The 26,314-nt window shown below is 47.1% G+C and overlaps 1 protein-coding gene across 1 annotated transcript in view; it reads left to right on the forward strand.

Moving 5' to 3' along the window:
* Positions 1-26,314, forward strand: part of KSR2 (kinase suppressor of ras 2) — an 84,590-nt gene that overhangs the window by 37,622 nt on the left and 20,654 nt on the right. The gene's annotated exons all lie outside the window — the stretch shown is intronic.

The raw sequence follows: 26,314 nt of genomic DNA on the forward strand, positions 1-26,314 counted from the left end.
GGGGCAGGGGGTGGTGGGACGCAAGAGTGACGAGCTGGAATAGAGGATCCATGTGGGGAATAATAGATAAGAAGCTGGAGGTGTTTTTATTGGGCCTCAAGAGCCAAGCTAAGGAATCAGACCTCTCTTCCTAAAGGCAGGGGGAAGCCACCCAGAGCTGTAACCAGAGGAGTGACAGTCTGGTTTGCATTCAGAAAGGCAGGTTTGGGGCGCACAAGATTGCTGACGTACTTCCCTCCCTTTAAGAAGGGTGTGGACAGTTGGTGTTGATCCTAATCTGATCTCAGTAGGAACCAATGTGGATTTTAAGGCCCTAGATCCTGAAAGATACTTGGGCTAACTCCCTAAGGGGAAAGCAACTGCGAACTGGCAGTCCTTTGGAAACGAGGGCGTCTTCAACAGCTTTCTCTATTTACCCAAGTTAAAAATAGCCAGCTGCACTCTCATGTTTTGAAGGCAAATGTGGGCAACATCAGCTCCTTAACATGAGTTCCAGAAACCAGAGGGACAGCTTCTTCACCTCTGCTGGCAGGGGGTGGTTAAAGATTCAGGAGCATGGGGGGTTAGTAGCTTCATGGAGGAAGGTGAAATTGTGATTAAAAGCTGGCTTCCCTGCAATCTGATGGACCTGCCTGGGTTTTCTGTTCTGACTCATTTTAACAACTCTCTGAAGCATGGCGCCATTCAACGCTCCGGTTCATAGATGGAGAAATGGGGAGATGAAACAATGTGTTTAAGGTTGACAGAGCTAGGAAAAGGTGGGCTTTTAAACCAAAGACTGTCTGATTCAAACCAAAGTCCATATTAAACCATCTTCTTGTCCTCTTTCCCTTCTCAGACCTACCTGAGCCCATCCCCCTTCTTCGTGCCCCGTGGCCCTCTTAGAACCCTCCACTGCTGGGTCTTCTCTGCAGAGGGCAGAAGCTGACCCATTTCCTAGCCAGATTCATTGTTTGAGCCACCAAATGTGCCAGGCTTGTGCCTTGTTGACCTGGCCTCATTATTTGTCCCTTTCACTCCCTTCCCAGGTGGCAGACTGTAAGGCGATGTGAGTGGGCAGGGGGTGGGAAGTGTCAGATAGATTGGTTTTTCACTGCTCTGGGAACTTGGCGGCCCTGGGCTTGGGTTTGATGTCTTCCCAACCTGGCTACACTTGCTTGGGCACTGCTCAACGTCTGCTTTGTCCCTGCCTGATCATGTTTAAGATAATTAAGCCCATAAATCAAATAATAAATAGATATTGACTCTTTGTCATGGAGTAGATCAGAATTGATTGACCACTGGGAATACTGCTTTCCTCAATCAATGGGGAGCTGGGGAGATAAATAAATCTTGATAATGACTGGCAAGAGGAAAATCAATAGGTATATTAATATATGCATTGGGAGCATATGTCTCCAAGTGTGAAGTAAGAGTTTGTTTTCTCAAAAGGGGAGAACAGGAGAGGCAGGGCAGATAGGCAGAGGCTGACCGTCAGTAGATTTACACCCAAGTAGGGTACCTGGCACACAGTAGGTGCTCCCTGATGTTTGATGAACTGCAGAAATCTCAGGAGAGGTTTGCTTTAAAGAGGAACTATATTTAGTGTTGACTATTTCTATTCTCTGGGTGCCAAGCTCCAGAAATTCCCTTCGCTCAAGGGCTGAGTTGTTCTGTTCACACTTGGCCTTCCCATGTCACTGGAAGGAAAGGGTGGGGAAGGATTGGAAATAAGGAGGGGGCGGGGAGGGCAGATGAGGGGAGAAAGGGCTGCTTAGGTGTTGGCAACACTCTTTAAGAAAGAGATTGCAGAACCGCATCAGATTTGGGGAGCAAAGTCAAGAATTGGGTCAAGTTTGAGGGGCCACTGCATCTTTCAAGCAGTGATGTTAAATAGGCATTTAGATGTATTGTTGTTCAGCCATGAGTTTTAGCCCAGAGATACAGAGCCAGCAGCCACCTGTGCTCTGAGATATTAAGAATCATGGGCTTGCAGAGCTGGCCCAGGGCAGTGCTTCTCAAACTTAACTTTGTATCAGAATCCCCTGGAGGGCTGGGGCAAACAGACTGTTGGGCTGCAACCTTAGTTTCAGATTCAGTACCTCTTCTTGGATGGGAGACTAAGAAATTGCATTTTTAATGTGTTTCCAAGTGGTGTGGATGCTGCAAGTTTGGGAACCCCACCTTGAGAAACAGTGGTCCGGGGGGTGGGGGGAAGATCAAAGTGAGAAGAGAACAGAAGGTTCCTGCAGAGGCTGCTAAGTAGGGGCCAGAGAGTCAGAGGAAAACCAGGAGAGTGTGTTATTGTGGAAACCTGAGGCAGATGGCATTTTAACAAGGGGAGGTGGGCAGCTGGTGTTGAAAGGACAGGCAAGATGCAACTGGAAGAGCGGCCCTCAGAATTCTTGCAACCTTAAGAGTTTGCTCACTTGTGGTTTGATCCCGACTTGCACTTGCCTATTCACCTACCCAGTGACCTTTGACGACCCCACCTGTGATCCCAGGGGCCTCCCATGTGCATTCCAGGTTCGGGCTAGGGGGTCAGGTCAGAATGGAGCTCTTCACCTTCCAAACAGGAAAGAATGTAGGACTGTTGCAGTGATGCTTATAACAGCTATTGGGAGGGGTCTGAGGCACAGCTAGAAGATCCAGTCCCAGAAACAGTTCCCAGCACGAAAGAGCTGAAATTCATCAGAATGGCTGTGTGGAGTCGCTGAGGCTGAGGAAATTAATCTACTGGGGGAGACATTCTCTCTGGGCACTGTATCATTGTTTTCAAAACCCATCATTGATGCCCAGCCACCACCATCCATATAAAAATAAGGGACGTTGATTGTGTGGTTGAATCATTTTAAATATGAAAGAGAGCTTTGTCATGAAAAGGCGCTCTGAATATTTATTAAGGGGAACATTTGTTGAACATCTACATACTGGGTTCTATGCTAAGAACTCTATAGATATTGCTCCACACAATTGTCCCCGTTTTACAGTTGAGGAGCCTAGAACTTAGATCAAATGACTTGCCCAAAGACAAAGCTAGTGTGAGGCTGGGTCAGGGTCTAACTTGACTTCCCTGACCCCAGAGCCTGAGCCTTAACTCCACCAGGCTGGCCTGGGCCATCTTAGAGACTGGAATTACTTCTTTGTTTGAAAAGTCTTTTAAAATTATTTTTTTTCTTCCAGTTTCGCAATGCAGTGGACATGCAGTGCTGTATAAGTTTAAGGTGTGCCGCATGATGATTTGACTTACATCATGAGATGATCACAAGTTGAGTGAGCATCCTTCATCTCATAGATAGAAAATTAAAGAAACAGAACAAAAAAATGTACTTTTTCCTTGTGAAGAGAACTCTTAGGATTTACTCCCTTGACAACATTCATATATAACATATGGCAGTATTCTTTTTGGCTGTTCTCCAAGGCCCTCTAGAGATAGATGAGTTTTATAGATCACCATCAGAGTCTGACCACTTCTCTTACCCTTGGGGATAGAATCAAATTTATGGGAATTTCCCCCCATACGGAAGTTTCAAACTGAAAAAAAAAAATGTTCTTGCATGTCAAAGTCAAGTTTCTTCTGTGTTCTTCCAGTGCCTGGACCTTGTGGCTCATCAGCAAACACAAGGTGATGGTCACCAAAAGAGCCTCTGAGGAAATGTTTGGTTTACCAGTTGTCTGACTCTGAGTAATTAGACTTTGTGCAGATTTGCCAACACAAGGTTTTCTCTGGTATCGGTAATGATTTAACTTTTCTGAACCTCAGTTTCTGCATCTATACAATGGAGCTAATAATAGTTTCCATGTCATGGGTTTATTATGAGGTCTAAATGAACTCAAATATATAAGACACTGAGAACAGAACATGGTTCACACCAAGTGCTATGTAGGTGTTAGCATTTGTTGTTATTGTTGCAGTTATTATGGAGGTGACATAAATACAACTCTTGTCCTATGCCGCAGTCACTAGAATGTGAAATATAGAGTTCACAGTCCTGGGTGAATGTTCTAACCTTATTACTTGCTGCCTCTGTAACCTCTCTGAGCCTCAGTGTTCTTATCTGTAAATTAGAGATAACATGTATTTCCCTGGGTGGCTAGGATGAGCATATGAAATGTCAAAACTGAAAACGTTTCCTAAAGTGACAAGGACTAGAGAAATGTGGGACTATTTAAAATCATACCATCATAATAATGGTTTATTAAGCATCCAGTATATGTCTGGTAGCATTCTAAGCATCTCGACTTTTCCCACCTTCCAGAGGTTGTAACGGTGGAGCTGGGATTTGAACTTAGCTCTGCCGTTGTCAAAGCAAGTGTACTTAAGTACTTTATTGGCAAAGAGTACTTTCTCACGTTGGCAGTGACACAGCTTGAAAGTTGGGACTGCAACTGAGGGGACCTGCAGCCAGTCCCCGCTTCTTGGGGCTCAAGCCCGTTGGTCTCCAGGGAAGTGACCGTCCTCAGGCTGCGACTGACTAAGAAGCAGGGCTCCCTCTCCCAAGTGCGCTTGTCATCTTCTCTCTTTGATGCCAACAGAGAGCCTTGTGGCTGAGAAGTTGCTCTTGCCTTTAATCAAAAGGTTTGTCTCTGAGTCCTCTTCAAAAGAGGATTCCGTTTCTTCTAGGTGTTCAAAAGACCCTGAGGAGCGCCAAGCAGGGAACAGATCAAGTATCTTCAAAGGCAAGGAAGGGGTCGTGCCCGTCTTTAGCGTCTTCCCAGCTGAGGCCATTCCCTCCAAGGCAGTGATTAGCACAGCCCACTGGGACTTTGAGGCACAGATCAAGGATTCTCAGCGGATTTGTTTGGAAGCATTTGTAGACCATTGAGGACTGACATAGCGTCTGAGTCCTTGGAATCTGATCTTTCTGAGCAACAAGAGCCAGCTTTGACAGTTTCTCAAAATGGGAGATGCTGCACCATGGCCCAGTGGAGTATTATCCTGTCTTGTTAAGAAACCACTATTTCTCAGGCTCAGCTGGCCTTGCCACCCTTCCTCTGTAGGAACTCTGCCCCCTCTGATCTCCTGTTCTGTTTCTTCCTCTCCTGCTTTCAGTCCTAATGTTGGCACATCCCTGGGGCTGATCCTACTATCCAGATATGGAGTATAGTAAAGAAATGAAAAACTGGGGCTTTTTAAAGTGCACCCAGAGTGATGAACCTTCCATCAGGTGCTAAGTATGACAAGGAAAGAGCATGGAAGGAAGAAGGAGCCCATCATTCAAGAAGTTCTGCTGCTGTGACCTTAGGCCTTAAACCTTTCTAGCAGTTTTCTTGTTTGTGAAATGATTCTGACGTTACCTGCTTCATTCTTGGGGTCATTTACCTCCATGTCTGAGCCTGGTTGGCCTAAGCTGAACTCTTAAAAGTAAATGACCTCTCATCTATCTTCTCATCTTTTACCCCCTCCCCCCTCCATAGACCTATCCACCCACCCACTTGCCTTCCCCATCATTCATCCATCCAACATCGTCCTTCTCAACTCTCCATCCACCCTTCTGTCTTTCCATTCATGCACCCATCCACCTACTCATCTGATGATGTATCAAGCCATTTAGCAAATAGTTGCTGAGCACCTGCTCTCTACTAGGCACTGCCATTTGCTACGAATGAGTATTGGGGGCTTTAGGGATTGTGAGAGTCACTGTGTCACAATTAAAGCCAGTCCTCGAGGCAGTGCAAGATGGCAGGGTAGTGTGGGTAGGCTGTGGTCAGCATCATTCTGGTATCACTGGGCTGGAGCTAAGGACAAATGTGTCTATGGGAGCATCCATGAATGGGAATTTCAGCAGAATGCACATCTCCAGAAGTGAGCTGTAGGCCATTTTCCTAGACCACCCAAATGAAAGACAAGGCAGCAAGACTAAAAGACTGAGAATCATCTCTGAATCCATGTTTCCTTCCATGCTCAGAAGCATGGAAGCTGAGACCCTGGTGATGAATGGAGGAGAAGGTGGTCAGAGGGTGATCTTGGGCAGTGAGATATGGGGGAGGAAGGTGCCAATTTAGGAGGCTCTGAGTAGCTTAGCACGTTTTCCAAAGGGTGATGGTGGGAGGGGGCCTGCAGACCAAAAGGCACAGGGCTGCTCACTGCCTGTGTTACACCCCATTAACTCTCAACTCATGATAATTTATCAGTGGCAGGCTGGAGTTTACTAATTCATTATTTATAGAAAAAGTGTTTGCTAAGCAAATTAGCAGTTCAAACAATATCACAGGGGGGTAGATTTAACCCACTCAAGAAACCCAACCAGAGCACATTTGATAGCTGAAGGCAAATGGAGCTGCTGGTGACAGACAGACACATGCTGGCCTTAATGGTCCCTGCCTTGCAGCTCCAGAAATCTTCACTTGATCTCAAAATGGTTTGTCTCTAAGGAACACATCTCATACCCTCTCTGCCCCATCTAGTCCAAATTTCACTATTGACTCTAGGTTGCCGCTTCAGTATTGCACTAAAACCCTTTTGTCAATTCTAGTAAGAATATCTTTGGGAGTTTCCACTGTGTTGCAGTGGGTTAAGGACCTGGCATTGCCACAGTTATAGTGTGGGTCAAAGCTGCAATTCAGGGTTGGTCCCCAGCCTGGGAGTTTTCATATGCTGTGGGCGCAGCTAAAAAAAAAAAATTTAAGAGTATCTTTGGAGTCAAGTATTAAAACCAGGTCCCTTGAACAACCTTTACCTTGTGTGAGATGAGTGGCCATGGCTTCCTTTAAATGTCTTAAAGATCTGGTCCTGTTGTTTGAGAAAGGCCTCTTGGACTTGGAGTTGGGAGACCTGGTTTCCCATCTTGATGCGTGGCTTCAGGCAGGTCATTTGGGCTCTGTGATCCTCTGCTTCCTCATCTGTAGAATGGGCACACCAATCCCCGTGCTACAAAGTTGTTTCAAGTAGTCGATTAAACCAGGAAGGTGAAAATATTTTGTTAAAACAAAAGAAAAAAGAAATTCAAAACAGATGTGGGAGGACCAATAGTTTATCAGATGGATTTCAGTGAAAATGAGATTTTTAAATTCCTTTGAGTCAGGATGAGTGATTTTAGCTTTTCCAGTAGTTCTGAGCCTTGGCTTACCATTAGGATTACCCGGGCAACTTGTTAATCATGAGTGATGCCTGAACTCTGCTTCCCACCCCCAAAAGATGCTGCTTTGGTTGATCTGGGGTGGGGCCTGGGCGTTTACACTATCCAGGTAATTCTTTCATGGAACCGGGGTAAGGAATCCTGTACAATTCAGAATGAGCTGTGTCAGACTTCTCTTTCCTCCTCTCAGAATCGGAAGGACATCGCGATAGGGGCCTTGGAATCTTACAGACTCTGGTGCAGCCATGCCTCTGGAACTTCCTGGCTACTCTGTTTAGGGTAGAATATCTTTGTGATGAGGGTCATTGAGAAGAGTAAATCTGATAAGAGCACAAGTGCCTTTCTTTGATGCCTAAAACCGTTTGGGCCCAACTTTATTCTTGTTAGGGATTGACCAATAAAATCCCAAGTACAAGTGGCTTCAGGGGTTTCCCAGGACTGAATTCAGGGACAAAAAAATCAGTTTCCAAAAGGCAACAGAAGCCATGGCAATAGAAATAGTTCTTCCTAGAAGAGCAGGAGTAATAAGAGTAATGTCCATCGAGAGAGTTCCCATTGTGGCTCAGTAGTAATGAACCTGACTAGTATCCATGAGGATGCAGGTTTGATCCCTGGCCTCGCTAAGTGGGTTAAAGATCCAGCATTTCCATGAGTTATGGTGTAGGTTGCAGACATGGCTTGGATCTGGCGTGGCTATGGGGTAGGCTGGAAGCTGTAGCTCCAATTTGACCTCTAGCCTGAGAACTTCCATATGCCACACACATGGCCATAAAAAGAAAAAAAAAAAGTGACGTCCATCGATATTCATTGAGTACCTGTTAGGTCCCAGGGTTCCTGCCAGTCTGCTAAACCCTTTACTTGGACGATCTGGGGTCATCTTACAGCTACCCTCCTAAAGTGTGTATAAATGTTATTCCCATTTACAGATGAAGGGTTCAAGGTAAGTGACTTCCCAGGCATTCAGGGAGGAGTCAGGCTGGGATTGGAGCTCAGCAGCCAGACTCCAGAGCCTGTGCATAGAGAGAGAGGAAGAAAGTAACAACCAGAGTTGTGCTGCTCCAGGTGCCTGGCACCTTTAAGTTTCTTCTAGAGCCAAGAAAGCATCCTCACACCTTGTCCTCTCAAGAGCACTAGACCTGCATCCCAGTCCAGTCTCCCTCGATGTGTGCCCAAGAACAGTCAGGAAGTCACTTCCCCTCCCCCAGCCTCCATTTCCTACCCTGTAAAATGGAGCTGATGAGCGTACCAATCTCTCAGGGTTCTGTGGAGGCTGGAAGGTGGTGATGCCTATAACAGACTTAGAACAGCGTGCGTGAGGATAAAGAGTGAACAGTGGTGGTTATTTTAGCGTACTCCTTGAGCCAGACACAGCAGTAAGCATGTCAGATGGCTCATCTACCTGGATGTTCAGAACAGGGATGTAGGCTCATGAAGCCCAGCTTATGGATGAAAAAACCCAGGCTCACAAAGATGAAGCGAGGATTCACACCTATGCATCTTCTTGACCCTCAGGAGGATGGTTTTATCATCCTTTATCTTGCAGAGAGGGAAACTGACACCCAGGAAGGTTAACTAATGTATCTGGGTTACCCGACTAGGAGGCAGGCTAGCCTGCGTGTGACTCTGAAGCCCACGAGCTCTCTCCTGGGTCTCTGTCCAGCTTTCCACCCTTGCAGGAGAAAATCTACAGTTTATTTCTCTGCTCTCCTCCTGGAAAAGCCTGCAGAGCAGACTCCCTTCTCCCATCGCCTGTGTGGCTTTTGAAACTGCACTAAAAAGAGACAGCTGGGGCTTGTGGGCAACACAGGGCTGCTCTGACACCGAGAGGATGGTATTTCTGAATATCTGATGTGAACATACCCTCTCGTGCACACACCCAAGAACCACAAAATCACAACCAGAAATGGACAACTTGGAGGGGAAATACCAGTGTTTCTAAGTGGGGAAAGGAGCCATATTGGTTGGGGAGAGAAATGTCATTTTCAGGCTGCCAAAAATAGTGTTAACATATAATACAGAGAGCCCATAAAATCCACAGTCCAATTCTTCTGGGCCACCTAGTTGAGATACTTTACGAAATTTCATCTGAGCGCCTTGACATGTAGCTCCTACTCTTGCTAGAGATAGTGGGGTTTTTTTGGCCCAATGTGGTGGTATCCATTGTCAATGCCAAAGCCTCCTTCTCAGTCGTAGATGCCCCAAACCTGTGTCCCCAGTGGAAATGTTCAAAACTGGCTTTGTTAATCATTCGTGTATCTGTTCATTCACTTGTCCATCTGTTCACCCACCCATCCGACACAGTTAAGAAACTCTATAATCATTGCATCAGATAGGAAGGGTTGAAAAAGGTGTGCAGAGGGTGTGATGAGAATTTGCAGTGAGGGGAGATGGGCGGCTTTGTGAAGAATGAGACATTTGAAAGAGACAGAGGAAGGGTGTTCTTGATGGAAGGGACAGTATGGGCAAAGGCTAAAAGGTGGGAGAAACAAGATGCCACATCTGGAAAAGTACCAATAGTTCAGTGGGGTTGGAACACATGGTGCCACATGGTGGACACTGGACACAAAGTGTGGGTTAAGTAATCATCATATAAGGGAGGACAGTTACTGAGTCCTACTGTTCCCATAGGGAGGTTTTTTGGTCTCGTCACAGGAGTTCAGAGACAGAAATCGAGAATGCAAAGTGAGGATTTAGTTAAGTGAGAAATACACCCCCAGAGGGGAGCAGGCAGGCAGGTGAGCAGCTGCCCTGCATTTCCTTGGCACGCCAGCTATGAGGGGCGTACAAATGAAGGCACGGGATATTTATTGGGAGGGAGGGGTTTGAGTGTCTTATTTCCCAATTTTCATTCCAGCTCCACCTTCCCAAAGGGAGGAGGGATTTTCGTCTTTATTTAGCCTTGATTGAAAGTGTCATGGCATCAGTGCAGAATGGGAACTTCTTATCTGCAAGGCTAATTTTGTTGTAATGAGGGCATAATGAGCAAAAGGTTACATTGAGACACTGGAGATTTGTGCCTTTTCCCACCTTTTTTTTGTCTGCCTCCAGGACTCTTATCACCCAAAATGTGTGGTTTCCTGTCAGTCTGGAGGTTCCTACTTTTCTTTGTCTGCCCATGGACCCCCACTTTTTACAAGATGTGTGGTTTCCCACCACCTGGCCCATGCCCCTCTCCCTTTCTCTGCACATGCATAGCTATCTGCCTGCTCGAGCAATACTATGTGTCACACATATGCTGAGCCTGTTACTACGTTACTTTGTTATTGGAAGCGCATAGCCACACTGAGAAGTGAATGGTTATTTGTCTCCATTTTATAGATTGGGCTCTGTCTTGGACTGTTCTGGCTGCTATAACAAAATACCACAGACTAGGTGGTTTATAAACTGCAGAAAATAATTTCTCATTGTTCTAGAGGCTGAGAAGTCCAAGATCAAGGTGCTGGCAGATGCCATGTCTGGTGAGAGCCCACTTCTGGGTTCATGAATGACTGTCTTATCACGGTAATCTCACATGATAGAGGCGGGTGAGGGAGCTCTGAGTCTCTTTTCTAAGGGCACTGACCCCATTCATGACCTAATCACCTCCCAAAGGTCCTACCTCCAAATACCATCACTTTGGGGGTTATGTTTCAACATATGCATTGGGGAGGGGGACACACACTTTCTGTCTATAATTGTGTCCAAGAAGTTTTGTTACTTGCCCAAGGTTCCCTGGGTGTGAGCAACAGAAGTACAACTATGTTTGAGCAGGAGGCTGGGGTGATCTCATGGAGAAAGACAAAGACATGGAGACAGTGTCTGGGTTCTGGTTTTGGGTGGAGAGGGTAGAATCACCACGTGGGTTAGACCCTAAACCTCCATTTCCTTGTTGTAAAATGGGGTCCGCTGTACTGATTCAGGCAGCGAACCTGAAATGATATAGCGGGGAGGACAGTATAGGCACTGAGAAGAGGTCAGGACTCAGGTCCTGAGCTGTGTAGAGCGAGTGGCCTGGCTGGTCCTAACTTTTCTTACAGACATCCCAGGCCTGGGTACCCCCTCCCACAAACCTCCCCAGGGTATCCCCAAAACACATTAACTTTGGAGGTCAAGGTGGCCAGTCCCTTGCTTGTCCTCTTCGCCCTTGAAGCTTTGTAGGTAGAGCCTAGAGTGGCTCTGAGATTAAGGAGGTCTGGAAGGGCAAGATGACTTGGGAGAACATTGGGAAGAGTTTCTCTTGGTGCCCTGGTGTTAAGAGCTTAAGGGGAAAAAAAGAATCCCAAATGAACTTGAGCGGTCATTTTCGCCCATCTTGGAAAAATTGATAAACTTACATTTTGCTCCTCCACCTTCCAAATTGGGTTTGGGGGAATGACAGGACTTGCAATTGAAACAGATTACCAAGGTGAGGCTTGGTGACTAATGGAAATATTCATAATAGGATTACACAAAGTTTTCATCTTTCCCGTGAAGATGTGACACTGTCACATGACAACCTTTTGGGGCACAGAACCTGTGTTTTTAATCCTTCTGGACATTTATTTTCTGTTTTTAAATGATTGAGAGGTGAGGTCACATCCCTGAGGTGACTTGCTTTCTATCTGTGGGAAGCAGGAGAAAGCTATTAACAAAAACATGAAATTGGATCTCACTGAGCATGGGTTCCCACTTGCCTCTGCTTCTTTAAAACCGCTGGGCTGTCCAGTTACATCTAAATGGAAGCGTCTGTGCACTATTTGGAAAAGAACCATCCTTCTTCAGCACAGAGGAAAACGCAGCTCCCATCCCAGAGATTGGTTTCCCTGGTGATGGTTGCTGTAGAAGCGTGGGCCTAGCCAGAGTATTTTATTTTTGTTTTGCTATTGTGTCTCTTTCCATTTTCTTATGCCCTCACTCACTTCATCACTATGTGACTCAGTGCTGGCTGGGGGCTGATGGTACCCATCCTGCCTGCTGGGAAACCCCCACATCTGCAAACCTTTCCCTCCTGCCAGTTACCTATTAACCAGGTACTATAGTAAGGGTAGGATAGGCTTGTGCTGCAATGACAACCAACCTTAAAATCTCTTTGGCTTACTCAAAGGTTCTCACCCGCCTGAGTTTGCTATGGGTTGGGCAAAGCTCCAGGAAAGCTGTCTTCCATGCAGGTACTCAGGGATCCAGGAATCCCCAATCTTATGACTATCCTGTCATCACTGTGGCGCAAAAGAGAAGAGACTGCAGATTCAGCAACTGGCTTCTCACTCCCCCAACCAGCAAGTGCCAGGTCACTTCCCATTGGCCAGAACCAGTCACGTGACACTGCATGGTTACTGCAAAGAGACTGGGAAGTGTGGTCTCAGTGGTGCCTGGAGGGAGAAATAGGAAACAGAAGTTGGTGATCACAGGGCATTGTCTCTTCCACGCAGAAGTTTTCTCATTTAATCCCACAGGCCTGTGAGGTAGATTCTGCCTTGTCCACCTGCATTTCTCTTAAGAGGTTTGCCCCAGAGGCTCATAATATAACTTAGGCCTGGATCTGGAGTCTGGTTCTGTCTGCCTCCAAATTATGAGCTCTTACCTGCTGGGCGCCACTACCTCCCCAAGGAGTTCTCTCTTCTCCACTCTCTGTATCTGTTTCAACTTCTGAAAGGAATGATTCCTCCCAGTGCTCTCCTGGCTCTGGATTCTTCTCCACGCCTCTCCGGGTAATGAAATGGTGGTTTATTTCCCTCCCAGAATTCTCCCCAGTGATTCTGCCCAGCCAGCGTGCCTAAAATCCCCTTGGCGTTCTAGATTTATTTACAAAGCTTCAAGTGCAAGGGACACAATGTTCCTTGCTGTTGACCTGGCAGAGGCATAGGTTCTAGAAAGTTGGAGGCGGGGGGGTTCTCCCCTGGTGACATTTCTTCCAAGACTGAGAAATCGGAAAGTTTCCCCAGAACATAGCTCATCTGTAAAGGAAATGGGAAGAAGTGGGAATTTTATGTGAACTTTGAGTTTTTTTCTTTTTTTAAACAACTTTATTGATATAGATATGTAGATATCTCACAAAATTCACTCATTCACACTTTTCAGTGGTTATATATGTACAGAATGGGTGTGCTTATCACCAAATCTAATTTGTATTCAAATGTAACTGATTTACAGTATTAGTTTCAGGTGTATAACAGTGATTCAATATTTTTATAGATTATACTCCATTGAAAGTTGTTCTGTGATTTTAGAACATCTTACCACCACCCCCTGAAATAAACCTGTACCCATTAGCAGCCACTCCCTAGGCCCAGCCCCCCGCAACCTGAGCCTCCAGTTTTCAGACCATCAGTGTTTTCATTGGAGCCTTTCAGAGGCGAGGAAAATAAAAATGCAAGTGAGGGGAGACTGTGGCCAGTTCTGCAGTTGGCATGACTGCACCTGTGTTGCTTTCAAAAAACATACCCACATGTAGATACAGGTGTACCTATAAATGCAAACACACACACATACACAGAGGCATATACATAAATATGCAAACACGTACTACATCCACACATACACACACACGCATTCACTCACATGTTTATACCCACGTTTGAGGACACATACACATGTGCATGTGGGCAGAGACCCTCAGACCTATAGAAACAGTGCCCATGTACCTATCAGTGCCCACAGATGTGTCTTTTGCTACAGTGATCTTTGGTGTGCTGGCAGCAGATCAGGTGATTTCCCCCGTGGTGGCCCTGTCCAAGCCAATGGTCTGTAAGGAAGGCATTCTAAAGCAATTTAGGATTTGCCTCACTTGAGTGAACATTTGTCCAGCAATTTCATGCCCAGGGGCTGCCCAGGAAGGCTCTGGTAAGGTGCGGTGTGGGGATTCAGGAAGGGAATAGCAGAGGGGAAGAGGCAGGAGGCTTAGAAACATGTCAGTTGTATGACACGGACTTGGCATGTGCTTCTGTGATGGAGGCCTGGTGCGTTGGGCTTGGGGAGGGTGTCCCTGATGGAGCCTCCCTCCTGTCTGGGGTGGCAGTGACCAGTGAAGTGCATACTATCCCCAGTGTTGCAGAGCTTAGGCTAGCAGAGAAGTTCCTGGCCCACGTTTGCACTGGCCCCAGATCTCTTGCCTTCTCCCTCATCAGCCCAACTGAATTCTAAGCAGAGAGCCACACTCCTGCCCTATGACACTCCATATCCCTTCTGGGAGTATTGGCTCCATGCATGGATAGATAGATGGATGGATGGATGAATAAGGGAGTGAATGAATGGAAAACCCACTTGATCTTAACCACACCTGGCTCTCAATGCAGAGGAGAATGGCTCACATTTGCCGAACTCTTAGTTCTAGCAGCCTGGTGGCCATTGACCCACCCTGACTTCTTAGAACAAAGATCAACAAATGTTTTCCGTAAAGAGCCAGACGGGAAGTGCTTTGAGCTGTGTTGCACGGTCTCTGTCAACCCCTAATCTGCCACTGTGGCTGAAAGTATCCACAGATGGTATAGAAACAGAGAGTGTGGTTGTGTGCCAACAGAACATCATTTCACAGAAATTGGAATTTTGTAGCATGTTCACAGGTCACAAAATATCATTCTTCTTTGGATTTTTTTTCATTTTGATTTTAAGGTGTTACAACTAGTCTTAGCTCATGGGCTGCACAAAACCAGGCAGTGGGCTGGGTAGGGCCTCGGGCCATAATTTGCAACCCATTTTAGGTGGTTGGTTCTAGTAGGCCTGCGTGTCCACACTCTCCCAGATTCTCTGCACATCTCTGACCTGAGCAGTATAGACAGTGGGCTAGTTGGGGTGTGTGCTAGGGTGGCCCAGTGCCAGAGGCCTTCTCAGAGAAAGGAGAGGTGGTGGAAAGCCCTGGAGCTTTGGGCAAACTGGGTCCAGATCCTGCTTCCACATCCTGAAGGATCCTAGGCAAGGCATTCATTCCCCCGAGTTTTTCCTTCCTCATCAAAAAAGTGGGAAGATGGAAAAGGTCGCCGCCCCACCAGCCTCAGGCTCTGGTGAGGGAGAAATGAACACGAGGCTTGTCTTCAGAGCTTAAAAACATCAGCTTCCTTGTCCCTCAGCCTCTGTTCTTTGCCCTCCCCAAAGAGGCTGTAGACTAAAGGTTGAGAACAAGATTCAGGTGTCAGACTGAGGGTAGAATGCCAGGTGTGCTTCGTGAATCTCACCTGTCTGAGTCTCAGTCTTCCCCTCTGTCAAGTAAGAACAATACTTCCCCCAACAGGGTACAGCTAAATAAGATCATTCGTGTAAAACCTTTAGCAGAATGCTCACGGGAAGATTCAATGGATGGTACTTATTATTCTTAGGTGGCTCTGTGGCTGCAAACGCAAGCTTTAGCCTCAGGCAGGTCTGGGTTCGAGCCAGGCTGTGCCAGTTGAAGCATGACCTTGGGAAATTCCATCCCCCTCCTGCATTTTGGTTTCTCTGTCTCTTCCATGAAGGATGTGGACCTGATGATTGCTAACACCGGTCTACCACCTGAATTCTAGAAATGTCTGTGCATGTTCTCTTACAGCAGGACCAGGTAGGTTCCAGGCTCAGGTACATTCCCAGCATCCCCTAGGAAGGTAGAATCCCCCCTCCCCCCTTCTTCTTCCCCTCCTCCCTCTCCCCTTTTCCTCCTCCGCCTTTTCCCCGTCACCTTCTCTTTTCCCTCCTCTGCTCCCCCTCCCCCTTTTCCCTCCTCACCCCTCTTTACTGCCCCAGTCCCTTTCGATAGAAGGGGTTACTCACACAACTCCTGCGTTTGCCCCTGACCCCTTTACCAGCCCCATAGTCATTTTAAAATATCAAACAGGCAATTCTGTTTTCCTCATTAGGGATTAAATTTTTTTCAGGGAGAGAAAGTTCCATTGGGATTCGCAGATATGGGATTTCCTCATTAGGGATTGAATTTTCTCAGGGGGAGAAGGTTGTATGAGAACTTACAGGTGAGAGCTGAGAAGGTAACTGGCTGTGCACCCTGAATGGGCTGTAAAGCCTGTGCAGAGGACAGAAAGAGCACAACACTGCCTCCTGCCACAGCCAGAGCACTTCCCCAGCAAGACCAGGCTGCTGGAAGGATGAACTCAGTTCCAGCTCTACTTTCTCATTTCAGTTTGTCACCAGTTCAGTATTTTTCAAACTGTCTATAGAATAAACCTGTCTGGTTTCATTTCAGTCTGTCTCAGAAGTGCTTTTTTCCTTTTTTTTTTTTCTTTTTTTCTCATTTTACAGAAGTAATACATGTTTATTGGAGAAAAAAGTAGGAAAGAGAGATAAGGAGCCAGAAAAAAAATTTTTTTTGCAAAGCTTCTAATCCCACGACCCAGGGCAAGCCCCGCTAACACCCTGGAGTCTATCCTTTCTGTGGATTTTAATGCATATAAATTAGGTGGCATATGTATACATTTTAAAAACAGTAGCTCCATAGACTGTTCAGCTTAAAAACAAAACAAAACAAACCATGTGGTTCTGGTCAAGGGGCAACAGCAACTGCTGTATCTTATATTCAGCCCCGGAGGGAAGCACCTGGGGTCAGTCTGGTCTTTTTGTGCCTCAGGGAACCTTGTGCAAGGAAGAAGCTGGAAGCATCATTACTAATTTGATCTGGTTTGGTGCTGAGCCGGTAGGGAAAGACCTGCCCTGACCCTGAGCATGGCTCTCCCAGCTCCAGTGGACACCAGGGAGAATGAAGGTGGTTGCAGTCACTCATTCCTTCGTTCATCCATTCACTCGTTCCAGAAGCATTTCCTGAGCACCTCCCCTGGGCCTGGCCCATGTGTGCTTCCTGCTGGGCAGGCTCAGATGCCCCAAGAACCTCTATAGAGCCTTTCAGGCGGTCTAGCCCTCCATCCTGCCTTGCCTGTCTTTGGATGGCAGCTGGGAATTCCCAACCAGAAGCAGGGAACAGTTGATGAGGTCAAATGGGGGCTGGTCCTGAATTGAAAATATGGAAGGATAGGCCTAGAGTTGGGGAGGGAGGAGGGAGCCTCAGCTCAGTGGACACCCAAAGGTTTCCAGAGGCCAGGCTCTCTGAGCTGGGCCATCCTTTCCCGAGGGATCTTATGAAATCCTGGAAAGAGGATTTGAGATCAGGACTCAAATCCTGACCCTGTTGCCTGCTGACTGCAGGACACTGGGAAGGTCACTTAACCTTTCTGCATGTGCATTTTTTCATTTGTAACCTAAAGCCTCCCCTTCCAGGAAGGCTGGCATGACAGGGTCTCAGCTCAGTGGATGAGAGAGCTCCAGTGCTAACTAGTAGGTTTTAATCTGCATGGAGAGATCACACATACACCCTAACATATAATCAACCGCTTTTCCGGAATCACCCCACCTCATAGTTTGCATACACTCAAACTGTGAGTTCCAAAGATTTCAGGTCACTTGTCCAAGACCGCATAGCTAGAAAGAGTGAATTTTATCTCAAGTGGTTCTGATTCAGAAGTGTCTGCTTCTATCCAGCCTGGCACATTGCCTCAGTTTCCTCATGTGTAAAATGGGAATACCACTTTAGAGTGATATTGGAAGCATTTGGTGAGATGGTGCCTGGAAACCTTTTGGCTCTGTTCTGGTTCTTCGGGATGCTTTTGGGAGATGGTCATCATCCTAAATAAGATGATGCTGGCTCTTCTTAGAGAAATTAGATAAGGGGCATCCAGAGGCTTTGCCCTGAACCCACACAATGTGGAGGGAAGAGGGCCCTGCCATTCCCTCCTGACTACCTGTTAATGGAGGCACCTGCCTCCATCCTCTCATTGTCTGCCAGACCCCATGTGCACATCTCCACTGCCCTCATTATGACCCACAGTTATTTTGCTTACTGATGGAGAATGTCAGTTCCATTGCCAAGGAAATGGCCTTTTTGTCTTGTCACTTCACACCTGACCTGTTGTCCTTGTTCATACATAATTGGCAGGAGTAGGGGATTTGCAGGCCTGAGGATTAAGTGAGTCCAACTTTCCTCCAGAAGGTGGAACAGGTACCTCTAGCCCCAAATAACATTGAATCACATAGTGGGATCAGTGCTAGTATTCAACACCATTCTTACCCTTACTTGCTAAGCTTTTTTTTTTTTTTTTTTTTTTAAGGCCACACCTGCGACATATGGAAGTTCCCAGGCTAGGGGTTGCATTGGAGCTGCAGCAGCTTGCCTACACCACAGCCACACCAGATCCTGGTTGCATCTGTGACCTACACCACAGCTTGCGTTAACACCAGATCCTTATCCCACTGAGAAAGGCCAGGAATCAAACCCACATCCTTGTGGATACTAGTCAGGTTCTTAACCTACTGAGCTACAATGGGAACTCCAAACTTTTTATTTTAAACAAAAGAGGAGACCTTAAGTACAGACCATTTGGCAGGCCATAATGACAAGCAAGGACTTAATTTGGGTTTTTTCAGTGGGCTTGTTTTCATTTTATGTATTTTTACATTTGTTTGTGGCTAGAGATTCATAGCTTTCCTTCTGGTAATGATAGAAGGTCATGATAAAAGTTTCTTTTTAAAATACATTTATTTTTCAAAGCTTGTCCATCTAAAGAAAACTATTAGCAAGTGATAAATAATATGATTTGCCTGATGTAGGAAAAATCCTAAGGTGGCTCTGGAATGATGAGTGTGAGGGATACGGAGTGACATGTACAGTCTGACCCTTAGGAGATGCTGAGAAAAGATGCTATAGAGTTAGGGAGGAACATGTCCTGGGATGTCTTTGGACAAGGTCAAGAAGAGCAGGTCTTGGATGGTGACTGGACCAAACAATCTGATGAGAGGCAGAGGAACCAGACAGGCTACAACCCCCCAGAAGTTCTGGAAGCCCACCCCAGCCAGCTACCTGTGCCCTTGGAAATTCCCTTGCTTATAAAGCACAGACCAGGCAGGGAAAAATATTCACCAGATGCCTAGAAGCAGGGGGTCATAGTTAGGGACAGGAGCATCCCCTAGTGGGTGGAACCCCCATCTCAGTTCTTGAAGGGCCCAAAGCAGCTGACACCTGGCCTCTCTGAATTTAACGAAAGCAGAGGGAAGCATAAGCTTCCTTTCCCTTCCCAATTCTCCCAGCTTTGTAGGGACGTCAAAGGCTGGAGATGGGTATGGATTTGAAAAAAAAACAAAAACAAAGCAAAAAAAAAAAAAAACCCCAAAACCAAAGCTCCACTTTCCAGTGCAGCCAGCTCCTGCTTTGCATATTTTGATGCCTGGAGGGCCACTCTCATCTTTTCTTGTCTGGCTGGGCCACATGCCTTACCCCAGCCAACCCGTTACTTAATGGAACTCTATAACTCTTCATTTCCTGGACACACGTCAGGTTAAGCAGGTGGCAAACAGCTGGCATTTCTCACTTGCTTTCTGGCATTTCCCATTTTATAGGAAGCTAACCTGGCATTTTTTTTTTTTTATTATAAAGCCCCAGAGTCCCAAGGTTTAATATCCTCCGTGTTAGATTCACAAACGACTTGGAAGAGGCTGCCGGCGGCTGAGATGTGATGGAGCAAGAGCAACTTATCACTTGACATGGCATTTATTTGCTTGAGGGAGGGGAAGAGAGAAGGGCAATTAAGTGGGTTTTGAGTTTTGAGAGGTTGAGGAAGCTGAGAAGTGAGCGAGGGGGCAGAGAAGCCGAGGGGTTGTGAATCCCTTCTGACAGAACCCAGTGTTGTGAAAATAACAGCTGACTTTGAATCCACCTGCCTTGGGAGCTAAAATCAGGCAAAGCAGAGAACTGTTTCCACCCAGCTGTTTCTTTTATTCAGAGGATCAACCCTTGGAGGGCAGGCAGTGGGAGATGCCCTCTAGAGCCCAGCCCAGCCAAGCCACATGGCCTTGGCTGTGTGATCAAGCATGCTGCATGGGGCCTGCCTCAGGGTCTTTGCACTGGCTGGTCTCTCAGCCTGGAACTCACTTTCCCCGGATTTTTGCACGGTCAGCTTCTTTCTTCCTTTTCTCTCCACATGGTCCCCTCCCTGGAGCAGTTTTCCCTGAACATCCTGGTTCAAGAGGTCCCCAGCCCACCACGCTTTGTCTAATCGGTCTGTTTATTCTCAGAGTTCTCGTTGCGGCTCGGCAGGTTAAGGAGCCAATGTTGTCTCTGTGAGGATGTGGGTTCAATCCCTGGCCTCGCTCCCTGGGTTAAGGATCTGGTATTGCCACAAGCTGCGGCAGAGGTTGCAGATGGGGCTGGGATCCAGTGTTGCCATGGCTGTGGCGTAGACCGTCAGCTGCAGCTTTGATTCGACCCCTAGCCTGGGAATCCAGCTGCCACATGTACAAGGACAACCACAGTTAGCTTCCTATAAAATGTGAAGAGCTGCAAAGATGAAGTGCATGGTGCCGCACGGGAGAGACCCATGGGAGAGAAGGGACCTAGCTGGGGAGGCTTCTAAGGACAGATGGCGGGTGGATGTTGCTGGCTGAGAAAACAGCCTGAGCAAAGGCCCTGCGGTGGGCTGGTGTGGCTGGAGCTCGTGAACGAAGGGGTGGAGCAGTCTGCAGGGGCCAGACTGTGCAGGGCCTTTGGGCGCTAGAGAAGTTGGTTCTCTATCTGAAGAGCAGTGGGAACCACTCTAGCAGGGGTGTGACCTGGTCAGCTTCGCATTTTGAAACCACTGCTCAGAGTGCTATACGGAGAATAGACTGGGGAAGCGTCAGGGTGACCCTGGGGAGTGGTGTAGTCATCCAGGCAGAAGAGCCTTATCATTAGCAATAATATTAGAAATAACGTTATTGGCCGTGAAATAAGCAACGTTCAAGGAGTCCATGTTCTGGCAGGATGTTGGGCGGAGCCCCATAACCTCATTTCACCCTCATTCTGTGGCAGAACTTACTGGCCCACGGCATTGGTTTCCAGTTGCTGCCATAACAAACTACCACAACCTCAGTGGTTTGGAAATTTATCTTAGAGCTCTGGAGGTCTGAGTCCAAAATGGGCCTCACAGGGTTAAAAATCAAGGCCTGGGTCAAACTGCATTCCATTCTGGGGACCCTTGCCTTTTCCAGCTTCTAGAAGCTGCCTGCACTCCTTGGCTCACAGCCTCTTCCTCCATCTTCAAAGGCTGGTCGAGTCCCCACATCACACAGCTTCCTCTTCTTTTTTTGCAACCTAAGGTATTTCCCAGACTAGGGGTCAAATCAAACCTGCAGCTGCCGGTCTATACCACAGCCACAGCAACTCGGAATCCAAGAGGCATCTTCGACCTACACCGAAGCTTGTGGCAACGCAAGATCCTTAACCCGCTGAGCGAGGCCAAGGATCGAACCTGCATCTTCATGGATACTAGTCAGATTCTTAACCCACTGAGCTACAGCAGGAACCCCTCAACTTCCTCTGCTGTACCCAGGTCTCCCTCCACTTCCCTCTTGCCTCCTGATTCACATGGCTGCCTTCCTGTGACTTGCTGGTCTCCCTTGTGTTATGCTGGGCCCACCCTGATCATCCAGGATAATTTCCCCACCTCAAGAGCCTTAATTTAATCACAGCGGCAAAGTCCCTTTAGCCATGGAAGCATTCACTGTTTCTGAACATTGGAATGTGCATATCTCTGGGGGACCACTATTGAGTTGACCACACCCACGGTCTCAGATGAGGTACAGTGAGTTCCCAAGGCCGTGTGGGCTGAGGGGGGGGAGGTGTCAGAGCTGGCTTGCAGGCCCCTCTGTTGGTCTTCAGAGGAGGTTGCCCCCAGCCCCCACTCCCCACCATTCACACTGGCCTGGCTGCCTGTCCTTGATGGTGAGGAGTTTGCAGGAGAGAAAAGAAACAGCAGCCACAGGCATCCAGATTTCCTTCCCAGCCACTGTTTTGGAAGAATGAGCCACTGTTTTGAAAGAAGGAGCCAGTGTTCCCTTGGAGAGAAACTTCCTAGATGGTTTTATCTGTTTGTTTCTGACAGGTCTCTTTTTGGCCAGTTTACAGCAAAAGTCTTACACTTTGTCTTGGCCAAAGTTTTGCTGTGTCACCTGTGATGTGGGGTCAAAAGAGCCTTCTGTGAGCTGCCTGGGGCCAAAGCAGAGGGAGCTGGGGGCTACAGATAAGATAGGAAATTCCCAGTCCTTTGTCCTCTTCTTGGAAAAATGTGGTCTTTGTTGCAGAGATACTATGTACCCTAGCCCTAGTGCCTGCACCCCAAAGCTAGAGAGGTACTAAATATATCATGAAGCCACCAAAACACCTTCTCTTGACCTCCAGACTGACTCTGCTACCAAGGCCAGCAGCCCTCATTAATCTTCATTGCCATGGGTGATGTTAGTAGCAGTAACACAGCAACCATTTACTGAGGGTCTGTGACACGTTGGAGTCTTAAGAAAGTGGTTAAGAAACAAAAGATGGTGGTTAAGGAGCACCCTGGTGGCCTAAAGGTTAAGGACCCAGCATTGTCACTACTGTGGCTCTGGTTCGTTCCCTGGCCTGGGAACATCAGCATGCTTCAGGTATGGCCAAAAAAAAAAAAAAGTGGTTAAGAAGTTCCTCTCGTGGTGCAGTGGAAATAAATCTGACTAGTAACCATGAGGTTGTGGGTTCAATCCCTGGCCTTGCTCAGTGGGTTAAGGATCCAGCATTGCCGTGAGCTCTGGTGAAGCTCACAGTCGTGGCTCGGATTTGGCATTGTTGTGGCTGTGGTGTAGGCTGGTGGTTACAGCTCCAATTCAACCCCTAGCCTGGGAACCTCCATATGCCACAGATGCAGCCCTAAAAAACAAAAAAAAAAAAAAGGGGGGGGGGTTAAGAGCATAAACTCTAGAGTCAGCCTGCCTGGGTTCAAATCCCAGCTCTTCTTAGCCTCTCTGGACCTTTGTTCCCTCATCTGTAAAAATGGGGCTGATCTTGTATTTCATTAAATCTAATGGTCAGTCAGAATATGCACCATTTCTTTTATGTTCTACAAAGAAAGAAAGGTAGTACCCAAAAAACTGTGACCTGTCAACAAATGCAAAACACATTCTAATTTCAGCGATGTTAGTTACAATGTGAGGAAACGTGCATCTTGGAATCAATGAAATAATGAGCAAATACCCACCTCCCGGGACTCTCATGCTTAGGCTGCTTTGGGGCACATAGAAAGGGCTCAGTCCATGTTAGCTGGTGTTGTTACTGTTGTCCCCGTTTTACGGATGAGGAAGCGGAGGTTGAAATCACTTCCTGAGGTCACCCAACAAGCAGGAAATGGTAGAGTTGGGACTTGGGTTCCCTCGGCTGTGCATCTTTCACGGCCAATAACCAAGCACCCCCCCCCCCACCCCCCGTGAATGAGAAGATGAGAGAGAGGTCAGCAACAGGCTGGCACCATGGCTGTGTGTCGGTGAGTGGGTCCTCTCCCCTCCTGCTTCCCACATCCTCCCCTGTAAGAGATAAGTGATAACGTGGACCCTGCGGGGCTGCTGGGAAGCTGCCTAGAGGTGAGATAGGTCCCACATGCTCAGTAAACCTTCCTCCTCTCCTCCCTTCCCTTCCTACACCCAGCCACAAGGGGCTTTTAGGGCACTGGCATTAGCCGCAGAAATCCTAGTCTCAGAGCTGTTGCCCTGGATACTTGGACCAACTTGCCTGGCGATCAGAGCCTCGGCCACCCTGGACATCTGCTTAATGTCTGCTCTTGCTCAGAGCTCAACACCTCTGATAAACATCCTCTGATAAATGACTGGCCGGGCGCAGCCAGGCCTGGAGCCCCCCATTCCCCTATAGACACTGCCCCTCGGGAATGTGTGAAGCATTTAGAAATGGATCCCTGGGGGGTCAATATTGGCTTAGATTCTCAATTTCAGCACCGTGTATTGATGGTTCATCCTTTCCTCACTGGTTTTGTTTTTTTTTTTTTTTTAATTTTTTTCAAAGGGTAACTTACCTGCCAAAGTGTTCAGATGCTAAGAGCATAGCCTGATGAATTTCCACTAAACATACATCTGCATAATCAGCACCCAAATCAAAGCACAGGACATCGCCTGCTCCCAGCTCCTGTCAGGTCCTTCCCAGCCTCCCCACTCCCCAGGGTCAGCTCTATGCTGACTTCTAGCACAGGGACCAGTTTTGTCTGCTTTTGTACTTTATATTAATAGAGTCGTTCAGTGTTGTGTGTGGCTTCCTTTACTCAACATTATGCGCATGGTTTTGCAGTTAGCAATACTTGGCTTAGTAACAAGCCAGTACGAATATATTTTCTTATACAGATCTATCACATTTATCCATTTTTTTCTGTTGATGAACATTTGAGTAGGTTCCAGTTCAGGGTTATTATGAATGGGTTACTATTAATTTTCTAGAGTATTCTAGCACAGTCATGTCTGGGCGAATCTGAGTACACATGCCTGCTGGGTACTTACTTAGGGGAGGAATTGCTGGTTGTGGCTTATTTGTATATTTCACTTTAGTAGCTATACCAAGCTGTAGTCATACCAATTGACATCCTACCGGGCAGTGTGTGTTTGGCCAGCAGTGCCTAGTGCCATAGGGTATTGAGAGAAGCAAAGACGTTAGCAGCTGCCGCTGGAAAAGAGGATGTATGAGCCCGGGGAAAGGAGATGGGTGGACATTTGGATCCTGTGACTTCTGCACAGTTACCCTGAGAGTCTGGGAGCCTCCAAGCCTGCTGCAATTGTCTGCTCTGCCATCTACAGTGGGGATGTGTTTCTCCTGGACTCTGGTGTGGAATGAGCCTAGGTGGCTGTTCAAGAATGGAGAATCTGGGGGAGGGAATCCACCCACAGTCTCCACCATCCTGAACATTCAAATGTCACTATGGTCTAATTGGCTCTGCAGCCCACTGCCCCCTCCCCCACCTTCCTGCCAGCAGCCATGGCAAATGCACTGCCTGAGACCACAGAGGGGACAGCCTTGACTCGTTGGGCAAACTTGGACAGGCGAATCAGCTGCCTGGGAATCCCACCACCTGAGGCAGGTGAAGAGACGAATCTTAGTCAAAGATCGTGGGTGATTGATTATTGATAGCATGGTAGGTGGGTGGATAGACAGATAATGGACAGATAGATGTGTGTGTATCAATACATAACATATATATGTATATTTTTGCACACAAGTGTGTGTATATGGTCACCATTTTATTGATCACTTACCATCTCTCATAATAGCCTGCATTTCACGAATATTTGCTATGTGTCGGGTATGGAAAGTTGCCTAAACCTTTATACACCTGATTTCATGGGATTCATCTAAAACACTTTGTAAGGCAAGAACTCTTGGCCTCATTTTACACATAATGAAACTGAGGCTCAGAGAGGTTAACTCACCTGCCAAGGGTCACATAGCCACTGACAAATCACAGTTCTAACCCAAAGAGTCTGACTCCAGGCCCCCATTCTTCTAACCACTGTGCTCCACTCCCCACCAGCAAGTTCTCTCATTCCATCCTTGTACTAACTCTGTGAATAGGTGTCCCTTTGATAGAGAGGAACCTGAGGCTCAGAAAGGTTAAGTAACCCACCCAAAGATACACAGACACATAGTAAGTACAGAGCAAGAGCTGGGATTCAGACAGATCTCTCTGATTCCAGAGTTCTGGCTATCACCACATGATCTCAGCTAATTCTGGCCCACAACAAAGGCTCAGTAACTACTAAAGGAATGAATACAAGGCCTCAAATATTTTAGCAATGAAGTCACAGATTAAAAGAAAAAATTTAAGCCATTATTTTGACAGAGATGGAAAATGAACTTTCCTAAAGCCATTCCTTCTTCTTTCAGCCTGTGTTGGATGCTGTGAGCCAGAGGTGGTGCTAAGGGCTGGGAATGTTATGATGGATCTAGAACTCAGGCGTTCACTCATTCATTCAGTCGCTCCTTCATTCTGTGACTATTTAGAGAGTGCCTGGTCTCTGTGTGCCAGGAATCGGGCCCAATGCAGAGCAAAGGGGTGGATGAACTTCCCAGCAATTAAATGAGCTGGCGTTACTGTCACTATATAATGTCCTTTTCTGTCTTGTCCTTCATCTTGAACCGCTGGACCTCGAAATGAATGCAATGAGGCTGAAAACAATTTGAAAACCCTCCATCTAGAGGGGCATCTGGTTGTGGGGGGTGCTGTTATTGGTGTTTACACACCCCCATCTAAAGGTCTGAATACATCGTTCTCTGAAGGTACTTAGTCCACACCAGCTACTGCTTTGCTGGTCTTTCATCACTGTCCCCACATATCAGTGGCTCCTGGCAAGTGGGAGCTGCTGGGACAAGGGGCTGGCAGAGTGCCGCTTGCATGCTGAGGATCCCAGAAGTTTTCAGTTTACTCTCAGATTTCCATCTATGAGACCCTGGGTTAAACAGTATATGGCAACTCTTCTTCTGGACCAGGCTAGACTCTGCA

Source organism: Phacochoerus africanus, chromosome 15 (assembly GCF_016906955.1).
Source record: "Phacochoerus africanus isolate WHEZ1 chromosome 15, ROS_Pafr_v1, whole genome shotgun sequence".
NCBI lineage: Eukaryota > Metazoa > Chordata > Mammalia > Artiodactyla > Suidae > Phacochoerus > Phacochoerus africanus.